At 39.9% G+C, this 20,308-nt stretch overlaps 1 protein-coding gene across 21 annotated transcripts in view; it reads right to left on the bottom strand.

Annotated features, from left to right (window-relative positions):
• Window positions 1–18,230, bottom strand: part of Csnk1g3 (casein kinase 1, gamma 3) — an 86,990-nt gene extending 68,760 nt beyond the window's left edge. For 11 of the 21 annotated variants that reach the window (XM_063277556.1, XM_063277547.1, XM_063277557.1 and 8 more), the window contains exon 1: window positions 17,783–17,922. The gene's annotated coding sequence lies outside the window, so the exon portion shown is untranslated. Of the gene's footprint in view, window positions 1–11,227; window positions 11,317–17,277; window positions 17,719–17,782 lie in introns of those variants that run through there. The other 10 variants (XM_063277549.1, XM_063277560.1, XM_063277564.1 and 7 more) reach the window with 5 other exon arrangements.
• Window positions 18,231–20,308: the final 2,078 nt, after the last annotated feature.

Here is a 20,308-nt window from a genome sequence, read left to right as displayed (position 1 = left end):
TTCGAATCTTTTTTATGACAGTAGTATTTCCCAACAGGCTTGTTACATGAAATAAAAATATATTTGCTTACTGTTTTATTTCAACAGTAGGTTTTGTTTGTGTGCATGCACGCATATACATGTGTGTTTGTGTGAATATAACAATGAAGAAGAGGCCTTGAATTTGAAAGGGAGTAAAGAGGACATGGGGGTAACTGGAGGGAGAGAGAAGGGTGGAACTGATATAAAGTATTCATGCATGAAATTCTCAAGAAATAGAAAATTAAAACTGTATTTATTACAAAAAGGCTCATTTCAGGTATTAAATCTTTTATTCAACATCTATAAAAATGTATTAGAATGTGTCTGCAAGCCTCTCTGAAGTTGAAATGAGTAGAGACATTTGTGATGTGATGGCTAGCCACTACATCACATGCTTCTGTTAGCACCAAGTGTCCCAGTTACTGGTTTCTGGCATTACTCCAACAGCAGTTGTCTAAGGAAAGAACACTTACTTTTAAAGCTAAATCATTAACCATAATGTCAAAAATATGGACATCAATTTCCTTAATTACATACTATAAAAAAATTTGTCTCAAAAGATTTAGAACCCATCATCTAAAATTATATTTCTGAAACTTGATTTCAATGATGTCCCTGTACATTCCTATGAAGAAAACCCATAACTACTCTTCCAATCTTAGCACCTAAAAGAAGGGAAAATAAACAAGGGGAGGGGGAGAAGGGGAGGAAGAAGAAGAGAGAAAGAAGAAATAGAAAAAGATTACTAACTAGTTTTTATGTTCTCTAAACTGGCTCAGGCCCCACTAGTCCCTCATGAAACTAATTTAATAGGTCCTGTTAAACAGCAAGTATGTTTAACTGTCCAACAGAAAAGAAAAGAGAATGCACACATGAAATAAAGAAAATCATAATGCTCTTTGTTGTTTGTTTTGTTTTGACTCAGGGGGTGTCCACATAGGCCTGACTATCCTGGAACTCACTGCTAGCCTCAAACTCTCCTTCATCCCAAAATCTGGGATTAGAGGCATGTACCACTGTGCCTGACAATTAAAAAAAAAAAAATTGTGCTTAAGAGAACTTCAATTCCATAAATGTGTGTGTGTATGTGTGTAAAATACTGATCCTAAGAATAAAATACATTTCTATAGGTTATAGTCAAAGTATTTCTAGAGTTAAGTTACTATATAATAACAGGAATACCAAATCATAGTGTATTATAATCATAGTGTATTATAATCAGGTACAAGGAAGGCAATTTTTAAATGAGAAACTTTATTAAATTCTAAACTTCATCAGAAGAAATGTTCTAAGTCTAATTAAATGAATTTTCTAGTCAACCAGGTCTTACTATTCTCAAGTAAATATAGATGCCATGATGCATACAGTTCAAACATATCCCCAAAGGGTCGGATATTGAAAATTGGGTCTCCAGTGTGACATTAAAAAAAAATCTGATTTTTAACAAGTCCTAGAAGAAAATCATTAGGTCACTGAGAAGAACCCTTGAAGTGATTTAGTTCTCAAAGAGTTAATTATAAAAGTTTCCCCTGCCCTCTGGTTTCCTGTCTTACCTTGTGACTTCTCCATCTACAACCATAAGGACACTCAAAATGAATTTCTCACCAGAACCAAGCTGATGTCACCACCATGTCCTTGAATCTCTAAAACTATGACCTAAATCAACTTCTTTTATTGGAGGTGGGCGTAAAGTATAAATGTGTACATGAAGTGTTAGCATGAACATATTCATGCATGCGTTATGCTCATATGTGTGCACATGTGTGGGAGGCAGAGGTTGTGGCTATCTTCCTCAATTGTGTTCCACTTTATCTTTTTGATAGAGGTTCTTTGAAACTAGTGCTCACTGATTGACTAGGCCAGCTGGCCAGCAAGTTCCAGAAGCCCCACAGCCCCGCTGCCCCTCACTACAGTTGTGGGCGTATGCAACAACCACACCTGGCTCGCACACGAGGCTCACCATGACCCTGGCGTTCTGACGACTGCGCAGCAGGCACTCTGCCAACTGAGCCATTTCTTCAGCATCAACTTTTCTTTATAAAAGTGCCCAACTTCAGGTTTCAGAATAGGAAGAGAAAGCAGAACAATCACTAGGATGTACGTGTGTACAGGTCCACACAGTGTCTTCTGTTTTCACTTCAATTTCATGGGTGAATTTGTTTTTTATAGTTATTCATGTGTATGTTTACATGTGTATGTCACATATATGCAGATGTCTGCAGAAGCCTGAAGAAGGTGTTAGATTTCCTGGAACTGGAGTTACAGGCAGTTTGTGAGCTGCCTAACATGGGAACCAAATGTGGGTTCTCTGAAAAAACAACAAGTGCTCTTAACTTTTTAATTACTGAGCCATCTCTCCATAAATGTGAAAATATGACAATAAACACTCCTTATTAACTCATCTTTACTGAAGCCCACATTTCTGAACAGTTAAAAGAACTATAAAAAATCCAGTCTCCTAATCATTTATGATATGTACATACAGAGAGAACTGCAGGTCAGACTTATACTTAAGAATTGCCTTTCTAGGCAAGATAGTGAGCTAGAAGCTGTCAGAATTACTAGCTGATTACAGTTTGGAAAAGAAGCAGTAATATTTCATCACTCCATCTGCTAATTCTCCAGTTCCAGAGCTGAAGTGACAAACACTCCAGCAAATCTCTTCTACCATTGAGCTAGCTCCCTGAATTACAACTATTCTGGCAAGATATGTCCAGGGGTGCAATAGCAACAACAATGTTAAGAGGGTAAGCAGTTGCTCTCTAATTGGCTTTAAGGCCTGCTCCACAAGAGAAAGCTCATGCCCAGTACCATAAACCTGGCTATAAGCCCATGGCTGCAGAGCTCACAGGCTCAGTAGTGAATTTACTGGTATTATCCTACTAAACAGACACAGTGTCAAACTGTCCCCTGAATTCATCTTCCTGCCTGTGAGTACAGCTCTCACACCTCTTCAGAGACATCTTGGTGCAGGAGGCAGTGATAAGCACAAAGCTCACAACTGATCACAGTGTAGAGAGTAAGTGTCAGCAGAGTATTGAGCCACAAATGGGAAATGGGTGTCACTCCTACTCAAGCCCCAAAGGCCATCATGGCCATCAAAGAAGAAAGACTGGGTAGCATGATTGTAAGAAGAGGCTGAGGAGGGTGGAGTGAAAGTGTCTTTGGAACATGGAGATCAGTACACTATGCACCCACAGCAGTGTCTGTGGCTGCCTGACTGACACCGGGAGATCAAGGCAGTCAGCATACTAGCATAGCTTACACTTCTAACTGAGGAGTTACTGCCGGTTGCTAGGAGAGGAAGAGTCAGTTTTCTTTAAGGGTGTGGCCCCTGGTAGGTGGACCACACTCCAGCAGATGCCCCCACACCCATGAAAACTGGACTTGGTGAGTTATTAGGGGTGGGGAATTAGAAAAGGATGAAGTGACTACGGAAATCAAACAGAAGGGCTGGGATGAACACACTCTCTACTTGCATGATCTTCCTTTTAGTCATTAAAAATTATTTTCTCCTGTTCATCAGGAAAGTCAAAAACATCTGATTCATAATAGTTACATTTTATCAAGTCGGTGCAAATACAGAATAATAAAAAACTAAACCACTTCTCCAAGGGAAAATACACTTAAGGTTCTGTCCAGACTTTTTCTTTCGTCACAAAATTCTAATCAGTCAATCAATATGCAGGCTTATTTTAAAACACTTCACACCATCATATATGCACCTCAACTAAACTTACTCAGACATACTCTCTCTCCAACACACTAGGATTCTTATCCTTAGGAACATCATTCAGCACTTCAGCACAAAGTCTGGGGCCACTTTAAACAACTCAGGAAAGGAAAAGGAAAGCAAAGGACTCACTATGAAAAGCAAAACCAGGAGATTGTGTCACCTTATTTAACCTCAACTGGGAACACGCTGACTAAATCTAACTTGTTTCTATTTTTTGTATGCTCCTGTCTGTGGCTCACTGGAACAGCACTGGGAGTATCAATTTTGAGGTTACAAATAAATATTAGCAGGCAGGAAATTTTGCAACTATTTAATCCACAAATAGTAAAAATATCTAATAGATGAAAATTTTTTCATTGAAAGTATTCCACCTCATGCTGGGGAGATGGTTCAGTCCCACAAGCAGGAAGGGTTGCGTTCATATCATGCAAATAAAAAGCTAAACACTGCAGTAGGCATATGTAACCCCAGGCTAAGGCACGAAGATTTTAAATTGGAGACCAAGTTGGGCAACACAGTGAGAGAAACCTTGGCTTCAGGAAAAGAAAAACAAAACAATTATTCCAGGGCTGAAGAGATAGCTCAGAAGGTAAAGTCCTTGCTATGGTAAATTTAAGCTCCATTACCCTCTTTGAACTCTATGCCATGCACCTGTAATCCCAGCACTATGGAGGTAGAGAAAGGAAGATGCCCCAGGGCTTGCTGGCCATCCATTCTAGCCATTCCTGAGCCCCAGGTTCAGTGAAAAGTTCTATCTCAAAAAATCAAAATTGAAAGCAATTAACAAAGACACTAATCTCTGGTGGGCAAACTCCCCCCCCCCCACAAGTATACGCTCGCTCGCTCACGCTCTCACGCTCTCTCTCTCTCTCTCTCTCTCTCTCTCTCTCACACACACACACACACACACACACATACACATACACACATTTACAATTAAGTATCAGCAATATGTAACTCCTGGTGATTATAATGAAACCAAACAAGGATGAGGAATGATTGTTAATATCATAAGAATGTTCAAATCTTTAAGTAAAACATCTGAAACTGAATCCAACTGAACCTCTACACTTCACTGTCAGTGTTGAGGAAGCGTAGAGAACAATGCTCTTTCATTTAGTATTGAGATACTACAATCTGTTAATCTGATGTCCTCAAAGGCACAAGTCTTGCTACCAAGCATTTCTTCCAAAAAACACATCAAAACTATTTAAAAGATCAATGAAAATGTTATTAGAAATTTGGTAATATTAATTTATATAGAATTTTATCCTGAATAAAGGGATAGTATGCTGATCTTAAAGCCGTAAGGGTATTTACAGTTCCAAGACACACTACAAGAAGTGAAATAGTATCTTATGGATTAAAGGTCATTTAGACTCTCCAGACACTACAATCCAAAAGGGAAAAGAAGGGGGAGGGGGACCACCTCAGCTGGGCCTAGAAGTCTGGGCTATGAATCTCTACAATAAGAGAGGATGAATAGGAAAGTTACCACTTCAAGAATACCTGTTTAATTTATTGAGCGTTAGAGTGCCTCAAAATAGAAGCAAAAAGAGGGCAAGGAATCAGCGGTAATGCTCAGTGGTAGAGCACTTGCTTACAGGTGGCTGTGCGTCCGCTGGATGAATGGATTGTCTCATATTTTATTGGAAAAATTTGCATTTTTCAATTACATGTGTGTGCACACATGCACACAGCCCTACACTCACATGAGTGAGTAGATCCTATAACTCTCTGTATTATTTCCTTAAGGAAAGGTTTCTCTGAACCTGAACTATGCTGTCTATGTCTCCCACAGCACTGACTAGGGTTACAGGCACATGAAGTCACACAGCTTTTTATGTGGGTATTGAGGATTCAAACTCATGCTTGTGCAGCAAGCATTTTTACTTACTGAACCATCTTCCCAGCCCTCAGATTTTACTTTTTTTTTTATTTCTACAGTAAACTTTATTAGAATAGCTTAAAAGAAAATAACATTTAAAAGGTTTTATTGTTTAAATAAGTTAGTATGAAAACAAGACAGTCTTTGACATGCTATGTTAAACAGGTAGTAAAGTATACTATGTACTACAACCAAAGTACAGTGCTGTCTGAACTCATGCCAAGTGTACAGAACTGCACCATAAGTTCTAGATCTTGTCATTTAAGTAAAGGAGTTGGCTATCTATAAAGTTCAACATGCTTAGTCTAGGTTGTGTATCTTCAAGTGTCTGGTATCTTGGTACACTTAAAAGCACAGCTAAGAAAGCATGTGACAGACGAGTTCACTGATCCATACCCTTCAGGACAAAAACAAAAAGAACATATGCACAAAACACTATACCTCACAAATCAGATCAGTGGCATTCCCCTACAGCAAAGTTCCTACTTGATTATTAAATGCAGATTTGTTTCTGCTACCTTTATACCAGTCCCCCCAAAAAACTGATACAGAATGCCATAATTTTAAGTTTTCTTGGGAAACTTTATTTTAAGGGGGGGAATGAGAAGAATACAAAGAAAAGGAGAAAAAGAAAAGGCAAGTCAACAGAGATGATAAGGATTAGGAAGTAAAGGGAGAAAGAAGTCAAAGCAGATATTAAAGTATTTACAGTAAAGTATTAAAAACAAATTAAGGAAGTTCATGGAAACTAAAACAGGCATTACAACCACACCCTTAACTCTGTCATTAACAGGGGCTGGGACAGTGTCAAATGTCTAAAAAAGAGAGTTGTCAGTAGGTGTTCTGACACAAATTCTCATGTAAAATACCCTTGATATAATCTTTGATTCTGAAGAGAGCACCTGAACACCCGGCTAAGCAGAGACTTCTCGAATGGTTCCACACTCAGCACCCTAACCACACTACACTCTTGGACTTCAGTCAGGCCCAAGACCTCAGAGACAAAAACTAAAAAGAAAGTAGGGAAAAGTGAACATGCAATGAAGGGAGGTACTTTCAGTAACTGTTAAAAAACAAAACAAAAACAAAAAACCCTACTGCAGATTAAAATATGGTCCTCTGGCTGTACATAAACTTACAAGATGGAAAACAAAAAAATTAGCTAGCATCTACTGAAACTACCTGGGGAACATACCAAACAAATGTCCCAGTAAGTACTCTCCAGTCAGTAGTCCCTACCAAGAAGCAGATGCCAATCTACCCGACTCCACTCAGCTTTCACAAAGTCCCCTTGTTAGTTTTCAGAAAACCTCAAGATTTTGTACACTATGGTATACACAGGTGGTATAGTCTGCATACGCCTTAGTAAGGACTAGGATGATGCACAGGAGTCCGAGATAACACACTTAAAAAAGAAAAAAAAATCCAGCATTTAAAAAAAACCTACAAATACATAAAACAAGGTAAGAGTTTAGGAACTAGCGAACCCTCAGCTAGCAGACTGCTTGCCTCACAAGCACAAGAAAGACCCTGTGTTGACACCCCAACGCCAAATAAAAAAGGACAGCTAAAGGGCCAACGAGATGGCTCAGCATATAATGTACCTTGTCATGAAGAATGGCAACTTGAACTGTATCTCTAGAACCCACACAAAAGCTGAAAGGAGAGAACTCTAGAGTGTCCTCTGACCTCCATACACATGCACACATACCACAATTACACACATGCACATATGCATACCACATGTGCACAAACCACACACACACACACACACACACACACACACACACACACACACAGGCGCGGCGCCAAGGTGCATGCAAGAACATACAACATATACAAGCACAGTTAAAAATTACATCTCAGAACAGATTCTGTAATTTTAAAAGTCAATCCATGCCAAAAATAAGAAATTGGTATTTTAGAATATTTTTATGGTGAAAGCATTAATAACAAAGCACAGTCCTGTGAAACGGTGCTCATTACTCTTTATAGCATGCTGGTTTTACTACAGTATTGTGGTTTTTTGCTTAACTAAAAACAATCCCTGAAAGTCATAATGTTCATATATAGCATGTTCTCCAAATCCTATGTATTCAATGTTAAAGCTCTCTACCACAAATTCTCAAATATCAGGGTAGTTTTTAGAAATCTAAACCTTACAACTTACATAATGCCAAAATCCAAACTCGCCACCATGCAGAGTGTGAATGTGTGTGTGTGAATTGAATTGAACTCATTATAAAATGGCTTGCTCCCATTCTGTCAGACCAAAAGTGGTGTAGGCAGTGAGGCTAATCCTGAGCCAAAAATTAGTACCAAATGACACACACAAAAGGACCTCAAGGAGTTATCAAAAAAACTCCTATACACACCTATTACCATCATAGTGTATTAACGTGTATACATTTCCTAACTATATTCCATAAAGACAATATACTATGAATATACCATTCTGACATAAAAACAATTTCTATTAAGAAAAGCAGAGGTACTTGTCATAATACAAAGAAGGAAGAAGTACATGACTGCTAGAGTCTCCTCTTCTGTCCCAGAGAGCACTCCTGCCATTTTTGCACTTAGCAGCTAAGAGAGAAAATTCAAAGTTTTGTGGTCAGTCTGGATTATATACCAAGACTCTATCTCGAAAAAGAAAAAGAAAAAAAAAAAAAACAATGACTTTATAAGTTATCATCAATATAACATAAAATGAGTAACTTTTAATTAGCAAGCCTTCTTTAAAGGTAATAGAGATGTACTTGTTTTTGTTATTCCCAGTTGATACTATAATTTCTTGGTAAACCTCCCTTTAACAAGCTTTTACAAGACAGATGCTCTAGCTTTGATGCCATGCTTACCAAAAATTAACAGTGTGAAATGAAAATAGCCTCACCAAAGAAGTCAGGTCCAATGCTATGAGAAGTCACTTTTTTTAACCTGGTTCTCTAAAGAACAGCTGGGTATATGTATGTGTTTATTTATTTCTGTCCTATTCTATAGACCATGCTGGCCACAAACTTGTGGAAATCCACCCATCTCAGCCTCCTGAGTACTGGGAATGAACCTCCATGCCTTTCCCATGCATTTCCTCTATCATTTTCATACCTCATCCCCAATTAAAATGACAGTATGAAGTCATTGGATCTTAATGGTAAAGGTGTGTACAAAGAAAGGAGGAAATTAGACTTTCAACACTGAAGCCAATTGAAATAGCCTATAGAAATCTAAAGCATACCAGTGCTCTGGTCCAATCACCACATTCAAATATATTTAGTTAGTTAACATCCTAGGACAATGTTAACAGGGATTTGGGCTAAGGAAATGTTCTCTAGGACCCCTTCTCTACAGTCATCTATTTACAAAGTCTACAAGAACAATCTTCCATATATACACTTTTCTTCTACCTTCTTCCACGGGGGAGATAATATATGGAATAATTTTTGCTCAAAGTTTTTAATAAGCATATAGAATAAAGTTCACTTTCATACTCATTTCTCTCATCCAAAATAGTCATAAATTATTTTCCAGTCTACAAAAATTTAACTTTTATAAATACAGTGTTAAGATAATTAGCAAAGCACACAATACAATTACATTTGATCAACTAACTTTCAACAGACCAGAAACAAAAGAATGACAAAAGACTGTAAGCATATACAGAATCTTTATATTTTAGTCACAATATACCTTGACATTCCCATGCTAGAAAAGAACTCAGAAAAAAATCTACAATTTGCTTGAATGAAAATTAGTATCACAAGATTCTATGTCTTGATGATTTATGAAGTATTACAGGAGTATTGCTTTTAAGTCCCAGAAATAAATATAAAATAATGCTTTATAAAACTATGCACCAAGGGGCTGGAGAAATGGCTCAGTGGTTAAGAGCACTGACTGCTCTTCCAGAGGTCCTGAGTTCAAATCCCAGCAAACACATAGTGGCTCACAACTATCTGTATGAAATACGACGCCCTCTTCTGGTGTGTCTGAAAACAGCTACAGTGTACTTATATATAATAAATAAATAAATCTTTAAAAAAAAAAAAACTATGCACCAAGAAGTTCCACCTACCCAACACCTAACACGTAGCAGTTACACTTGAAAACTAGTGCTAGGTGATCCCTGATTACAATTTCATTATAAGGACTCATAATGATGTTCAAAAGACATAGACATGCATATGACTAGTGGGGCAGGATGAACGTTCTCTCTTCTACATTTTATTACAAAACACATTTGCCTGCCAAATGAAAATATAGTATTCATTGCTAGAATAAGGAGTTCACAAAAATAAAAAATAAATGACACAGACTAGGTGTGGAGAAAAAAATTTTTCACTTCCCTTTTCACAAAGGAAGTTCTGAACATAATTTTAACGCTAAATATATCACATTCTAATACACTGTCTAGTACTCTTGCAAAAACAAAGCTAAAAAAGTACAACACAATTTCGAAATCCTGAGAAGCCTATTACTTCTATAAAGTACATTTACACCAAAGGTATCACATGGCAAATTTTAACTTAAAACTTCAGAGGTCTAAGGAGATGGCTCACTCATGTAAAACAGCAGCACATGCCTGTAATCCCAGCACGGGTTAGGGGTGAAGGAAACATGACATAGATAGGCAGATCCTGGGGCTCCTCACCAGGCAGGCTAGCTAAAATAGCAAGCTCCAGGTCCTCTGAGAGATATTTCCTCAGTGAAGAGAGAGGAAGATATCTGAAGTTAACTCTAGCCTCTACAAGTAAGCCACTTGGGCAAATGCACTCACACAAATGAAAACATACACACAATAATCTCTCTCTGTCTCTCTCTCTCTCTCTCTCACACACACACACACACACACACACACACACACACACACACACAATCTACTCAAAACTTAAGATAATCTCAATGTATTCAATTTTAAAAATTAAAAAAAAAAGTATGTACCAATACATTTAACATTTATTTCAAGGTACTACACCATGAAAACAAATTAAGTGTAAGAAAACCTAAGTTGACAGAAAACATCCCTCACTACAATCTATTCTCTTTACTCAAAAAATAAATAAATAAGTAAAAGATAGATAGATAGATAGATAGATAGATAGATAGATAGATAGATAGGAAGGACAAATTTTTTTCTGATGAGGTAATGCACAGATATAATTGAAAATTCAAATACAGAGAAACACTAAAAGTAGAGAAGTAAAAATAATTCTAAATAATGTCACTTACAAATAACTGTCATTAACAGTCTCTTGGTAGATAAATAACACAAATATATTTATGCACAGTGTACATCTCTATGCCTTTCCTTTACATATAATGAAGAGGAAATGTCTACTATAACTTTCTTCAAAATGAAAATATGTAAGTGGCTGTATGTCGCTCTGCTCTGCATTTTCACTGGAGCAGGTCGAGCCTGAGATCATTCAGTGAGTGTATTACACACAGGTGTGCACCTCAGTGTTTGGTTACTGCTGCTATTTAAGGGAAAATAAAAAAATCTGTTACTAAATATATAAACAAATAAACAAAACAAACACACCTCTGGCTGAATGCTTCCAAAGAATAAGAACACAGTACAGTACCTGCCCTAGAAAAGCTTGGCTAACTGATCTTCAGTCCAGTCACAGCCCAAATCTGCAATGCAGACGAGGCTACTTTTATGGCCTCCCACCTGTTGGTCAGAGGTGTGTGATATTAGTAATTTGGATATCAGAGCTCTACTAATCAAGCACATGACAACCTTCCCACAGTACCACCACTGTTTCTCCTGTTCTCAAATTTGGTAAGGAACCACCCTTTTCCTCCTGTTACTGGCACTCCACATTTCCAAGTTTGTCTGACAATTTATTTCCTCAGAGCACTTACTCTCCTACTTGGTGTGAGGAACAAAGCAGTCTACTGAGATCAAAGGTGTAGGTGGTATTTTGAACAAGAACCAGAGGGCAACAATTTGGTAAATAATTAAATAAAATTATCCATGCATTTTTTATTTAAAATTAGAATAGCTTCAAGAGTGTCATGGAAAAACATAATCTTACTACTTAGATAACCTATTTAGTGACTCAAAGTTAGTCAATTTAAAAACTAGAAATATTTTTAGTGCTGAAAAATATTCAGACATGAGCACATTTAAGACAGCAGCATGGAAGCTTTCTAACATTTCATCCATGGTTATCTGCACAACACTGTGGGGTTCAAAATGCATTTATGCATGCACTATTTATTTCATTCTCAAACAAGTAGATATAATGGTCACTACTGATAACACCTCTATTTTTCACCTCACCCAATCCTCCTTCTCAAACTATTTCCAAAAGATCCTCTCTCCTCTATGTATTCTCAGGACAACAGATATACCGTTATACTAGGCACCGAACCTAACAACCCAAGTTCCCGTCTCCCAACTGACAAAACAGGTGCACCACCTAAGTCTGATCAAGGAAATATGAAGGGGAAAGGAGCAGATGGGCCAACGCTAAGATTTGATTTGGGAGGGAGGGACAAATTGTGGGAAGGCAGACGGCAAGTGCCACTCCTTCCTCGCCAACAGAAGTCCACAGTGTGATCTGATAGCAGCCTAAAGATGAAATGAGAGTGCAGACAGCACAGCCAGCAAAGACACAGAAAAGCAAACAACTGCTCACGACTCAGCCTGGCGTGCTCCCTGCATTCAACTGTTGCACTTGAGTACGCTGCATTTCAGCCTTCTCAAGTGTGGATCCCATCTAAGTAGCATATCCCTGCATATTTATCAACCTGGACCTTGTTATGTTTAACTGCAAGTTCTCCCTCCCAGCTTGAGCTAAGTTAGGCAAGTCAGCACAGCAATCTTACACTATCGGACCAGCATGCTTTGCACCACGTTCAAGTGTTCCTGATACACATCAAGGGAGCGGTACTTTTACTTTCTAAGAACAGCTTCACCTACCAATTCACCCCAGCAGTCCCTACTTAACTTGTGGAGCCACTGAAACGATAAGGCTCTACTCCCTCCAATGCTGATGCTGTATAAAAGCAGAAAAACAGCACAGGAAATCTGATTGAGGGCTGTAGTGCGAACTATGAGATGAACAATCACTTGACTAGATATTCAAACAATTTACTCTGAGAAATGACCCTCTGGTAGGGTCAGGAATACCAGAATTTCCTTAGTGTTTTAAAAGAAGATGCAGCCTGGCAGAGTGGCTCAAGCCTATAATCCTAGCACTTTGGAAAGAGGACAGGAAGATTTAATGTTCAAGATCAGCCTGAGCTACATGGTGACTTCCAGGCTAACCTTCACTACCGAGTAAAATCAACTCAAAACACCAAGTCAATCAGTCATTAAGAGATAGGTGCAATTAGGAGATTAGATTTAGTAGTTCCCTCTTGGTTTGTTTATCATCCGTTGTAAATTAGCTTTAAAGAGTTTTTTTTTCCCTTAATCTACAGAACAAGATGCCACAGACCCTAAATAATTTAGTGCAGCTAAAATACAAGGCCCATTTACAGGGCAATCTTGCACTGCAGAGCTAAGCTCCTTTCTTCACATAGGAGAGAGTTCCACATTATTTTTCTTACAAAGCCACACCCATGGTACATCACTTGTCACTGCCAGCTTCTGTTCCTTCCATGTGAAAAGGCCCCAAAACACTTAAGCAGCCTTACTCTGGGGTCTTTATATTATTGTCCAGAATTAAATCATTTCATTTTCCCCCATATTTCAACTGTAATTAGTTTTGCTACACTCTTCTTTCCAAAGCAGCAAAATGGCTCTCATACAAACATGTTTCTGACCTCAGAATTTGCTGAACAACGTTTTACTGCAATATGTAATTACAAAATCAAGTGTAACTGTCACTGATGGTTTGTGGAGCATAAACACAAATGATTCTTGGTAGGGACAACCGGTAGGAATGAACGTTCAAGAGGAGAGTAGGGAGTAGCTTCCGACCACCCCGTGCGGCATGGGCTCTGTACATTCTAGAGGGAAAGGAAAGAGTACCGTTTAAGCTCATGAGTGGTTATGCAGACGTCACTTAAGAGGCATTCTCCTATAGTGAGTCTGCCCAAGAGTCTCTGGTTATTCCACACGCCAACCAGCCCTAACAGCTGATACATATCAGCACTCTGTGGAATGAGAATGTCTATGGCATCGTACCTCCTCACTTTTACATCCATTTGCTGATTCTCAATGAGGAGCATAATGGCGGACCAGCCTCAAGCCTCAACCCTCAATCTCCTCTCCGCTACCCGCACTACACATGCCAACACACATGCATACATGCCAAATGGAGCTGTAAGCTAAAGAAAGTACTTCTAAGCAACTCAGAATTGGCTAAACGCATCTAAAAACCGCCAAGGCTGACCTTACTGTACTAGAGGAAAGAAAGAATTGACACATCTCATGTGGATTTTTGCCTTAAACCGCAGAAAGTTATAAAATAAAGGAGACAAGATTCAGCCACAAATGTTGTAAACTTAATTATAACTAGGTTACACATCACTAATAAATAAAATAGCCAAAAGTATTTCTTTCTACAAAAAAACATTAATATTCCATTGTTAAGAATGCTAAGGTGATAAACAGAAAATGGATGGAGAAAATACAATAACTTACAGTCTAAGAACATAATCAGTACATGCTAACCCCAGGCCCCATAATATAAAGGAACTTCAGACATACAGCTTCTAAATTTCTACTTGAGAAGGGCGAAGGAAAACATGTGTAACAGCAAGTATCTAAAAATAATCCTCACATACACCTCCCTCCTTCACTATTTTCTAGGCAAGAGCTCTACCACTGAGCTACAACCCTGGGCCTTATTACATGATTTCAAAGAAATCCCCAGGCCATCAGAGTCCTATCACATTAACAAATAGTGCATAGTCAATTCCAAAAATAAGACCCCAAGCATGACTCTGTCTGTGGTTCAACATGAAGGGAATGCTTGCCACTGAAACTGTTTTCTGAGCCTATAGATTCCTTACAACTAGAAAGACACATATCCCCAAACTCCCATGAACAGAATATGCCAACTTTCTTCTTAAAGAGCCAACACTGGAACATACTAACAGTATCAAATAATACTGCAAAATGCCAACTGCTTAAATAAAGACAAAAGGAATATGAGAGTTGAAGAAAAAAACAATACTGATAACTATGAAGTCAGGAAAAAGACAACTCAAATATATATTGTTATTCCCAAGATATATTTTAACAGCTTGCTTAAAATCACTTAAAACTGCATTGTTCTCAAAATGGAAGTCCCATCATTCAACTGCATCCCCCAGACCAGTTCAAAGTGGTTTTACACAAACTACACTAAAAGTAAATTGTAGCCAGTTTTTGTTTTTTAGGGGGAGGTTTCAAGACAATACCCACTTGGTTACAATCTAAGTCTTTTTTGATATTAAGAAAGAAATTCAAGGGAGAGAAAAACTTCACTGTAACATGATTCACAATTTCACAAGCACTCTCAATAACAACGGTATGAGGGTGCTATTTTTCTAAGCACTGCTCTAATAGTGATTTATTGAGGGTTAAATTATTTTACAGTCGACTGATACTTAAGATGACTGAAAAACCCACTTATGCTTACCTATAACTAGCTATTCTTATTTTACCATCTTCCTATTACAGTTAACTTCCTTCCTGTGTAGATTTTTTCACGTTATACTTTATCCATAGCAGATCTCACCTTCAAATGTATTCACAGTAACAGATTATGCAATAGCCTGCATTTTGTCATGTTGTTTAATATTTCAGCACTCCCTCTATTTACCTGTATATATTGTTTTGGGAGGCCCTTTGTAATTAAATCAATACATGTTCTATTCTGGGGGGGGTGGGGGGTGGAGGGACTGACCCAAAACTATACCATAGTAAAGATCTGTTCTGTTCCTAGCAGGGGGAAAAAAAAAAAAAAGGTTACAGGAAGGATCAGAGGGATCAGAGAAATGATTGGAGAGCTTCCCATTTCTTCCTGAGTCATTTTTACAATCCTGATTTATTTCATGTAAAACCAATTACCAGATTGCCAGGCACACCCATAATCAAATGTAAGTAAAGAAAATTATGAAGCCCTGTACAAACTGTTTTCCACTGTATACACATTTCCCCCAGTAGCAATAAATGATAGCTGGCTAACTATGGGGCTATTCTGTTTCCTTTAAGGTACCATTTTTCTTTGCCCACCTCTTGTCACCACACAAGAGATACATTTGAACCCTCACACCTCAAACTGACTCATTTAAATACAAGGCATGCTGAACCTTCATGGCCTGCTCTCCACCTACTTTCACAGCTTCCAGGGCAGCTTGGCATCCAGTTCAACAGGTGCTCTAACACCCAGACAGGGCTCAACCCACTCCCTTCACTTCCAAAAGTACTGTCCCCAGCCCCCTGGGTCTATAAATATATTTAAGGCCCAAACACGGTGTCACAGCTCCACGCTCATTCATAACTCCCTTCAAATTAGCATCTTTCACATACAACCCACACTTCCATCCACCTCTAATAAAACCTACAGGAAGCCTGTGTCACACTTAGTTGTGTGCATGCCTGCCTCTCCCTTGAAGGTAGCTACATAGTCTCACTCATCTTCATAATTCTGCTTTTCTAGTAACATCAAGAGGTAGAGGGTGAGTTCATTAAAATTATCCCTTGATTCTAGTTCCAGTAACTTTCTTTTGAAAATAGTAACAAATGGCTCTCCTTTTAAAAAGATTCGGGTTGTACATTATTAACATTTCCCAATCTAATAATGAAAATGTCAATTATATAATTCATTAATTTTTAAGCTGACAAATAGGGAGGGGCAGTCAAGGAGTACAATAAATTATCCATAATCATTTCTCAAGGCCCTCCACAACCTCAAAAAAGTCTCATCTCTATCAATATTAAAAGTCAGGTGGAACACTACTTGGCTACCCTAACACTCAAGTGACCACAGACGGAGGATAAAGGATTCAAGTCCAACCTAGGCTATGTAGTCAGACCCTGTCTCAAATCCGAAAATCAAGTACACAAATAATAAAAAACAACTTTCTGTCCCCAGGCTCTATATGAATTCCTTCTACCTGGTACACACACATGCAGAAATGCAAGCTCACTTAAAGTGAAACTATCTATGTACGTATTCTATTAAGAATGTATGCGAAAGGCACACAATGTACTTGGTAACACCTTTCTTCCCGGGCCTATAAATATAATAATAATCTTTGTGCAGTTAGAAAAGCTAAAATACAAAATATTAACAGGTCAGAATCACCGTGGAAGCAAAGTTAGGTAACCATTATAAAACACCGTAAGCACATCTCGAATATAAGCAACTAAGAATGTAGCAAAGCATTTGATTTTTGACATAGAATACATTTTCTAAAACCAGTCTCACATCTATTAAATTATCCTTATACAACTTTGTATTTTTTCTTCCACACTGAGAAAGCCAATATTCTTAAAAGAAACGTACTTTTTTTTTAATTTTTATTCCACTTTTAGTTCGGTATCTCTACCTGTGGCCAAATGCCAAGTATAATCACAAGCAATAATTGCAAGGACAATAGTTTCTTTTCGTAAATTAATTTTTAAGGTATTTTGTCTTCTAATATTAAATGCATGTTGAACACAATGCTCAAAGGGGACACTGACCTAAGCCTGGACACTCATCACAACAGAGTTAAAAACTCATCCCCAGCTCGTAGCAACAGTAGCTTGCTGCCACTCAGACTTCTCGCTCACCCTTTAACTTTCCGTCCTGAAACAAGAGGTGGGCGAGCAGGAGTGATCGTGGATGGCACAGGCCTAACTCCCCCGACCCCAGAAGCACACGGAATCTCCATCACCAGCCTGCACCCAAGAAATGTGGTGCCACCTCCCCCGCAAGCGGGTAAACACACCAGCCCAACCCCAGAGCCCACGGCAGGCACGCCGCCGCCTTCCCCACACGGCTCGGCCAAGTTCGGAGTCCGAGGAAGGCTCGGCACACCGGCACCTCGCCTCCGCCCCAGCTCGGGGAAGTTGCTCCCCGCCACCCCGGGAGCTCACGCAGTCGGGCGGCCGCCGGGCCCCTCCCTGGCCCGGGCCGCAGCCCCCGCGCCGCCCGCCCTCCTGGCCTCGCCCGCCAGCCCGCGGGCCTCCGCCGACCGGAATTTACCTCAGAGGCGCGGCCGCGGGCAGCGGGCTCGGCCCGGCGCGCGTCCGCCCGTCAGCGCCGGCACATCCCCGCCGCCGGCGGCCGCTGAAGATGAACGAGGCCGAGGAAGGAAGGCGCGAGCGAGGGAAGGACGGGCCCGCGTCTACTGGCTCAGCGCGCCGCCGCCGGCTCCTCCTTACTGCCGCCGCTGAGAGCGGAGTCGCCGTCCGGGCCGCGGCTGTGGCCACCGATGCAACCGGGAATGAATGCACGGCGGCGCCTCGCTTATCCGGAGGTCAAACATCCTTCGGCCTCGAGCATCCGGAGCGGCACCGGACCCGGAAGTGAATACATGAGAGGAGGGGGAAAAAAAAAAAAAGAACGAAAGAAAAGAGGGGGTGAAAAAAAAAGGAAAGCGTCTAGTCTCTCCGGCGGCGGAGGCCCCCAAGCAGCCTGCATCAGCGAAAAGAGCCGAGCGGAGCCGAAGATGACACCGACCGACTCGGATTGGTCGGCTCGCCGGCCGGAAAGGAGGCCACGCGCTCATTGGCTGGCAGGAGCCAGAAAGTCTAAGTCTCGCCCTATCCCGCCTTCGCACGAGCAGCCCGCGAGAGGGGAGCGGTTGTAGGTCCCTGGTGGATTCTGCCTGAGGCCGTGGGAGGCAGGCTGAGCGAGGTCTGCAGAGAAACTGCGAGAGCTTTAGAAATGCTGCAAAGAATCGAGGGGACGGAGCGGTCGGGGCACCACTGTTCAGCCAGGGTGCCAAGGCATTCTTGGACGGCAAATCAGGACCTGGTCGACATGTTCTCCGCCTCATTCTGACCCTCCCTCCTCCCCCTCCCCAAGTGCTACACCAGGAATCCAGGATGCTTAGAAACAACCCCTAACTTCCCCCACCTCCCCGAGTTCTGTACCACGAATCCAGGATGCTTAGGAAAATGGCTTGGGTTCACATGTGTGTGCTCAGGTCCTCATCAGCTGAGCTCATACTGTGTCATAGATATTATTGCAATTTTTCAAGTGAAGTTCTAGGAGTTCGGACACTAAACATGACTCAAGTCATTAAGTTGTGAAGCTCAAACTGGAGCCAATGGTTTCGAGATCCACTTCCCAGGCCTTTTCGAAAGAGTAGAAGACAATAGTCTTCATAAGCACTACTTTATGAGTTAAAATCATCGTTGTGTAAACTGGGTCAAGCCGGGCGCCGCAGCCCAGGCCTGTGAACCCAGCTATCTATGGGGAGACTGAGACAGGTAGATGGGAAGTTGGAATTAAGTGAGCAAGGACTGGTATGAAACTTAATAATACAAGACTAACCTAGCATTCAGGATTCTTAAATTCACTTCATAGTTCAGGGGCTGTTGCGTTGTAGGACAGGTAAGACTTATACATGTTCAGTCTTGGGTAATAACAGCTCCTCAAACAACATATCCCAAAGTCTCTGGTCTAAAAAGTTCATCTTCCAAGGATACAACACAAGAAAAGAAATAAGCTAAACTTAATAAAAGAAAAATGTCTACAAAATACACTGTCCTTAACAGCCCTCTTACTTTATTTTGAGACAGTCTACTAAATTGCCCAGGCTAGCCCTGAACTCACTCTGTAACCAAGGCAGACATTGAATTTGTAATCCTCCTGCCTCAACATCTTATGTGGTTGGAATTATAGGCATGCACCATCAGGCTGGACCCAAGATTCCATAAATAATGCCAACTCTTTTAAACCACAAATATATCTGGTTAAATATATTTTAATCTCTCTCTCTCTCTCTCTCTCTCTCTCTCTCTCTCTCTCTTCCTCTCTTCCTCTCTTCCTCTCCTGGCTTGACACGAAAAAAAATAAATATATATATATATATATTTTAATCAGATGTGGATAAAAATGCTTATATTTCTACCACTTTAAATATTTTTCATTAATATTTGACTGGAAACTCATTAATTGAAACTAGCAAAAAATCAAATTATCAGCTATTTCTAATAACTTTAAAGAAAAAACAATATGAGAATAGTTTATATCAACTGAGGAAAAGCCAAGCCAAAGACATCTGGACAAAGCCCTTCAGAGCGCACTGTGTCGTCGAGGCAGACAGGGCTTCCCAGTCTGCTGGTATACTGAAAACAAATGCAGTTTGCTTTTGTTACTCCCGCTGACCTTGCCATTCTTTGGGCACATGTTCTCGACTCCTGTCTTTTATTATTCCTGCACTTTCATCTCTGTGCTCAAGTTGTCAACAGTGTTTTTATAACACACGGAAAACTTTCATTTATCAAAGTTTTCTTTTGTGAAAAACTCCCATTTCCTTCCAGTCCTTTGCTGGATGGGAAAGGGAATGAAGAGTAAAGCTTTCCCTCCTTTCTAAGAAATGAAGTTTCAAGCCAGAGAAAGAAGGAATTCAGTTATAAGCAGGAAGTTATGAGCTTATGATGTTTATTAAAACCTTTCAAAGCAAACCCAGATGACTTATTTTCTTTCTTGACGTATTTTTACCTGAAATTGTAAGCCTGCTCTAGTGATTTGCTAGTTGACCTGGGAAAAAGCCTTATT

This window comes from Rattus norvegicus, chromosome 18 (assembly GCF_036323735.1).
Source record: "Rattus norvegicus strain BN/NHsdMcwi chromosome 18, GRCr8, whole genome shotgun sequence".
Taxonomy (NCBI): domain Eukaryota; kingdom Metazoa; phylum Chordata; class Mammalia; order Rodentia; family Muridae; genus Rattus; species Rattus norvegicus.
This window is presented reverse-complemented; position numbering and strand designations above follow the sequence as displayed.